This window comes from Delphinus delphis, chromosome 4 (genome assembly GCF_949987515.2).
Source record: "Delphinus delphis chromosome 4, mDelDel1.2, whole genome shotgun sequence".
In the NCBI taxonomy this organism is placed as follows: domain Eukaryota; kingdom Metazoa; phylum Chordata; class Mammalia; order Artiodactyla; family Delphinidae; genus Delphinus; species Delphinus delphis.
The window spans coordinates 122,111,103-122,118,065 of record NC_082686.1 but is presented as its reverse complement, the minus strand read 5'-3'; the positions used below and the strand labels follow the sequence as shown (position 1 = coordinate 122,118,065).

At 37.4% G+C, this 6,963-nt stretch overlaps 1 non-coding gene across 1 annotated transcript; it reads right to left on the bottom strand.

Moving 5' to 3' along the window:
* Nucleotides 1-4,570: 4,570 nt before the first annotated feature.
* Nucleotides 4,571-4,705, bottom strand: LOC132425144 (small nucleolar RNA SNORA70). The gene has a single exon (XR_009519346.1). It is a non-coding gene; the product is annotated as a small nucleolar RNA SNORA70 (small nucleolar RNA).
* Nucleotides 4,706-6,963: the final 2,258 nt, after the last annotated feature.

Genomic DNA, 6,963 nt, shown 5'->3' with positions numbered 1-6,963 from the left:
GGTTGAGAGTCCGCCTGCCGATGCAGGGGACATGGGTTCGTGCCCCGGTCCGGGAAGATCCCACATGCTGTGGAGAGGCTGGGCCCGTGAGCCATGGCCGCTGAGCCTGCGCGTCCAGAGGCTGTGCTCCGCAACGGGAGAGGCCACAGCAGTAAGAGGCCCACGTACCGCAAAAAAAAAAAAAAAAAAAAAAAAAAATGATGTACATTTAAGTAGAATTTGATACCGATTGACTATCTCCCTAGGAATGTCCACCTTATGAGGCAGTCTGAGTATACCCCAGTGAGAGCAGATGATGATTTTTTAAGACATCTAGCATGAAATGTAGTAGAGAATTTCTTCTACAACTATTATAAAGAGGGAAAATTGAGCAGTGGGTTGGATTTTAAATATATTGATATTTTAGCTTGTTACTCTTCCCAATGATATTAACGTGGAAGAACATGCAAACAGTTATGGTACTTAACTCTGTTTTTTTTTCCTAGATAATTTATTGAAGTCATGCCTGAGTAATCATTTTTAATAAGGGAAACATTAAATGATCATCTGAAATTTCATGTTGCATTGAAATTTCATTTCAGGATAAACATGCTTAAACTATATTCAGGGGAGGTGTCACTATTTAAGTCCACACAGATTTTCACTATTCATTTCCTTACTTCTAATTCATGATCACCTACAATTCTGAAGAGATAGCCTAAATATTATTTACAAAATATTCAGTTCTAATGAACTGTAAGAGATTCTCTTTTATTGTTGTTGGATTCAGCTTGTGATTTTTCTTCAAACTTTCCAACTGGAGAAGTTGACAGTGGGTACATTTGTAAGGAACCCATCTCCTATTAAATACTAATCTCCCTAACTCTCAGTTTCCTAAAAGAGGAGAGATAGCCAGATTAAATTTAACAGGACTCCAGGGATTTGTACTGAGTTATTAATTCTTGTTTTTGTCTTTTTGACAAGGATGTGCTGCACTTTGGGAACTGAAAATTCATTCTGGAAAGCCTCTTTGACTTTTCATATTTGTAACACAGATGTTGGTCTTCAAATTCTCCTGCCTGTTGGAGTTTTATATCTCACAAGCTATTTATATACAAACGTGTTAACTACCATTCCAGGCTTCTTTCAATCTGTTTTGAGGGTTGTAAAGGACTCTTTTTCCTATATTTTGCTTGTATTTAAAAGTGTATAGATTATGAGTGGGTAAAAGTGAAAATTTTAGAATAAGACTCTCTGCCTGTGTTCAAACTCTCTATTATCTAGTCATGTGTTCTTGAGCAACCCATATTTCAAAGTAATATTAGTACTTACCTTATAAGATTGTTGAAAAGATGACTTTATATATATAAAAAGTGTTTATAGTGGCTAGCATATAATAAATATTATATAAATATCAGGTATTTTTATTATTATTCTTTTTCTCTAATAATATTCTTAGCTTGCAATTTTCCAAATTATAACAGTCATAGAAGTCAGCGGTAAAAAGAAGAATAAATAACCCATTAATAAAAATCAATTATCCATCTCCCTTCATTATTTATATGCTTACAGGTAGGTGCCTTTATTTTTTTTAATTATTTTCTCAGAACTCAGCTTGTCTGTCTTGAAATTTTAAGAGATGTCGCCACGTTGCTTTTTCAAAATGGCTGGAACAATCTACATTTCTACCAGTGAGAATAAATTTTTCCTCTTGTGACATAAGGAGGTATACCTTGCAGTTCATTACCCCTCTTCTCAAATGTGTCTACTCTGCTATACACTCAGCTTATCTTTTGAGATTTTTAACGTCCATGATTGCATATATTTTTATTTCTAGAAGCCAATTGTTTTTAAGTTTGTATTCTTTTTTTTTTTTGCGGTACTTGGGCCTCTCACTATTGTGGCCTCTCCCGTTGCGGAGCACAGGCTCCGGACACGCAGGCTCAGCGGCCATGGCTCACGAGCCCAGCCGCTGCGCGGCATGTGGGATCTTCCCGGACCGGGGCACGAACCCGTGTCCCCTGCATCGGCAGGCGGACTCTCAACCACTGCGCCACCAGGGAAGCCCCAAGTCTGTACTCTTATTTGTGAAAATTTTCTTGAGTGTGTTGATCTTTGCAATTTTATTTTTATGTCTTTAAATATTTTATACAAAGAAATTCTGAGAGTGTTAATGTCTTTAGCCCTTGGTTTTCTAAATCTGTTATTTCATGTGTTGATGTGATGTCATATTAATCTGTGGGAGTCCTGAGGTCCTAGTTAGGGATACTTTCCTACAAAGGGCATTTGACCCCACTTTTGTCATTGTTTATGTTATTGGGGAACATTCCTATCTCCTATTTCACAGGCCTCTTTGGGGGCTTTTGCATTAGATTGGGAGTCTCAGAATCAACTCTCTTTGTCACTGCTGATCCAAAGGTCTAGGTGTTGGTTTGGAACTCAGTTTTCATGCAAACTTCTTCCTCACCATTGTCCGTAGATCTATCCTGGTTTCGCATCACATTGACTCTTTTTCACGTGGGCTGTCATGCTAACTTCCCACTACTAAAATCCTGGCTCCCGCATTTTGGGGACCAGCTTCCAGAATCCTGACCATATTCCTGCGTAGCTCAGAAATACACTTTGGCCAGCAATATTAGGAGCCCAGGTTTCCAGTGCTTCCAGGCTCAGTTCTAGTTAGTTGTTCTGTTTATCCTCAATTGGTGGGATAAGCCCTGGAAATCCCTTCCGCCTCCAGTGAAACTAGAGATGCCTTTAAGAATGCATCTTATCAAGAGTCTAGTTGTATTTGGGAAGGGGTGGTATACCTCAGCTCCCAGCTACTCATGATGTTGAAGCAGAAATCCAAGCTTTTTGGGTTTTGCCTCAAATTCCATCCTAACTCTTGAATCCTTGCTGCTGAAGTACCTCATCTACTATGCTTTCCCCCATCACTCTTTTATCCTTTTCTTGATCATGGTAGTCTTACTTCATTGTTGACTCTAATATGTGCTAAGTGGTTCTTTAGAGAAAATCAGAATGATTCATTGTCGATTTTATTTTTCATAGCTGTGCATTTCATTGGGAAAGCAAGTATCATATGAAATTATTTACCTATGCCAGAAATGCCATGGTCTTTCCTAGTAAGCAAAATATCCTAGATTAAGACTGATGAGAGATTCAGCATTCCTTAAGTAATGAAAACAGGAAAGAAAGAAAAAAGACTAAGGAGTAAAGCACTAGTGATCCTCAATAGAAAGCAGAGTTCAACAAATATTGGCCTCATGACTGCAGAACATCCCTAATGTCGTCTAGCAACAGCCACTAAATATACATATATTTTTGTTAAGCCGAGTTTGCAAATGGTCCTGAGATCCAAATAGGAATATTTGGATTTTCCCAAAATGTCCTCTCCTTATTCCTGGGACACACACACAGACGCATACACACCCTCATTTGACACTCTCAAAGCGAAGGATCCCTACTGTTTTCATATGCTGCCACCGTGTTCTTCTCCCTCTCCCTTTCTTCTTGTGCACATCTGCCCCCCGCGTTTTCATTAGAAAGAGGTGCTCACCGTGAGAATGCCAGTGCCTGAGCCAGTGGTATGGGATCTACAGCTTGGTTTGCTGCAGTAGTCTGGATTCCATGCAGGGACTAAGAAAATGCTCCTTTCCACCAAGCTGTGAGCCCCAATCAGCTCTGCTTGTGCCCTATGTCTTACAGAGGGCTCACAGCTCCCACAGAACCATTCCATCTCTCTTGGCTCTCACACTGACCTGCCTCAACTTGTCTCACAAATCAGTCCGACTGGCTTCTCGTCCTTTTCTCTAGTGACTAAAACCTACTCCAAGGGGCTGGTCAGAGAGGTCCCTACTGCCCTCATGCTTCTCCCTCTTCTGTCTCCCAACAGTTAACGATCACAATGCCCCTGTAAATAGCAGTGGCACTTATAAGATCCTGGGCTGAAGTGGAATGGGAAGGGGCACAGCTTGAGTGCACCAATATTGTTTGAAACCAGACCCAGGTGGCTAAAGTATCCTTTTACTAAAGTTAAACAAGTATTTAATAAGCTAGCTTTAGCATTCCATTCCTTTATTGCCTATGCTGATAAACTCAGCCACCAATAAGGGAGCAGTGACATCATCAATAAAGAACACTAGGGCAAAATGGGACAATCACTTTTTTTTTTTTTGACAGGAAAGTAGGATTTATGGGTGGGCATGAGTAAGGAGGGGGCAGCGCCAAAGCTCTCATGAGTGCGGGGTCCGCCATGTGTCCAGGGGCCACGAGTAGGGATGTATTTGACCCCACAGCCGTCCGTGATGAGCCACTTTTCTGCCACCATGTTTGCAAATTCATCTGCATTAAACTAAGTAAATCCCCACTTCTTGGAGATGTGGATCTTCTGGTGGCCAGGGAACTGAAACTTGGCCCTGTGGAGGGCCTTAATCGCATGCTCCTTGTTCTGCAGCTTGGTATGGATGGACATGATGACTTGGGCAACGTGGACCCTGGCCACTGTGCCCTGGGGCTTTCCAAAGGCACCACACATACCTGCATGGAGCCTAGACTGGGGACAGCATGCCAGTCATGAATGTCCACTGGAGAAAGCTGTCTCCAAGTTCCCTTGGGGCAAGCGGTACAGGCAACAGGCTGCGTACACTACCGAGGAGGCTGCGGTTTGCAGCCATTGCACACCAGGCCCCCATGGAGAAAAGAGCACAGTAGGCTTAACTGGCTGCAAAGGGACAGTTACTTTGGAACAGAGTTATTTGATAACAATGAATTAAAGGTCCCAAATCTCATTTTGTATATATATATATATACACACACACATATAAATATACATGGATATAAATTCTTAGAAAGAGACATTTTGAGTATTTCTTATGCTTATAATCTAAAGATTATTCAAAATTAAAGAAAAAAATTAACATTGTTAGACTGTGTATGCATATATATACATGCATGTACAGCCATCTATGACATGATCATCTGTTACACATTTACATATACTAGTATATATATACTCACACGTTTCAATAATAACATGGCTTGTATTTGAAAACATGAATTTCTGAAGGAGTCCTAAGCACAGACAAGTAAAAAATAAATAAAGCTATGTTTTAAATTGAAAATTGGAAGAAAATTTCAAATTTTTATTCACACCAGTTTGAAAGTAATAAGAATCTAGAATAGATGACATATATATTTTAAGTTTATCAATGTAGCAAAGTTTATTGAAATTCTGCTCAATGCTAAATCTGACAATGAGGGACAGTATTTTTTCCCCTACCTTCATCCCTCTCTTCTTCCTGTCTTCCTTTCTTTCCTCCATCACAAATGATTTCAAGGACACTGATTGAAATTCTGATTTACATTCTTCTCATTTAACACACTGTATGTTTTTTACATTTAAAAATATTTTGGCTTCTTTTGATAATTTAGTTTAATTAATGCTTCAACCTTTAGCTGTACAATTTTGTCCTTTAATAAATATTTGATGGATTTTGTGTTAATATAATTTTTAAAAGATTTTTGTCTTTCTAAGTGTTAAAGTAGTATGTGCTACATAATAGAAAGTTTTAAATTTCAAAATTTAAATCCAGAAAGCCCAGTGATAAAGAAATGGTTATGAAAATATGATATAGCCAGATATTGGGATGTTGCACAACTACTAAAGTAGTTTTTTTTATATATATAATAAACTGTTAAATATAAGATGGTAAGTGGAAAAGGACATAAAGTGGTATATGTTGTATACTTTATATTTGAGTAATATGCACCTATTTCATTATAAAGATATTTGTTCATTTATGTGTATTTAGAAAAGTTTATTAAGGATACATGAATATAAAGCTTTGGTCTCAGTATTCAGCCAAAATCTGCTATTGGGTTTCATCGTTGAGTTTTGGAAGTTCAAAGACCCACTTAAGTGTCATTTATGAAAGCCCTGAACTTTGCATGATCAGTGATCATATGATCGTATTTGTTATCATCATAGATAAGCATCATGACAATGTCAACAGTGCATATAAAGCCCATCTTTGGGGTTTGTCATTTAATATCAGATTATCTGAATATCCATTTCAAATATAGGTAAGGATTTTTGTTGAAACTTCTGTTAAATCTTTATGTGCTTTATACGATAAAATTCAATTTTTCTGGGGGAGTATGAAGTATTTATTGTAACCATCAAATGCAGCACTAATTAATTATTCTGAAACTGTTAAATCCACATATGTAACCATTTATTGAGAACATTCAAATGTTTAAATTTATCAAGAGATAGATTGGCAATAGGAATGTTAAAAGAGAGGACATAGATAATTTAGCTAGATAACGTTTGGAAGAATATATATTTTTTAAACCAACTAATGCTTATAAAACTCTAAATAACATACTGCAAAATAAGAGGTATTAATCTACATTACAATACCAATGTCGATGTTTGCAGATGTTTTAGCCACAGTATATGTGGTTAAAATTCAATATTTATACATTAAACAAAACAAGAACGCTACATGATTCTTAGATATTTAATTCCATTTGGCCCAAGACTTTCTAGCAAAGAATTTGTTTTGTAATTTCTGGTTTATTCTGCTGATGAAGTAAAAGTAGAATGCCAACTCTACCACTCAACATTTCATGAGAAGGAAAAACATAAAAACCATATCAATGATCAATCATATTTAATAGGATTTTTTAAAAAAGATTATACAGAGAACCAAAAAAAAATAATAATGGAGTGTTAGGAAATAACAGTTACTCTTAAATATCTTGCTTCTTCGCTGATTTCATTTGACAGTGAACATCTATTTTCTGCTGTGAAAGTGCAGTATATTGCAGCAGCAACTCGGGAGCTGACAGCAAGGAGAAATTATTGTTTCTGTACCACAACTGTGAAGCTTTAAAAATTTAACCACTAAAACTTTTGGTAAGCTAGTTGAACTAAAATATGATATTTTGGTAATGTTTCCAGTTTACTCTTGATCTCAGCCG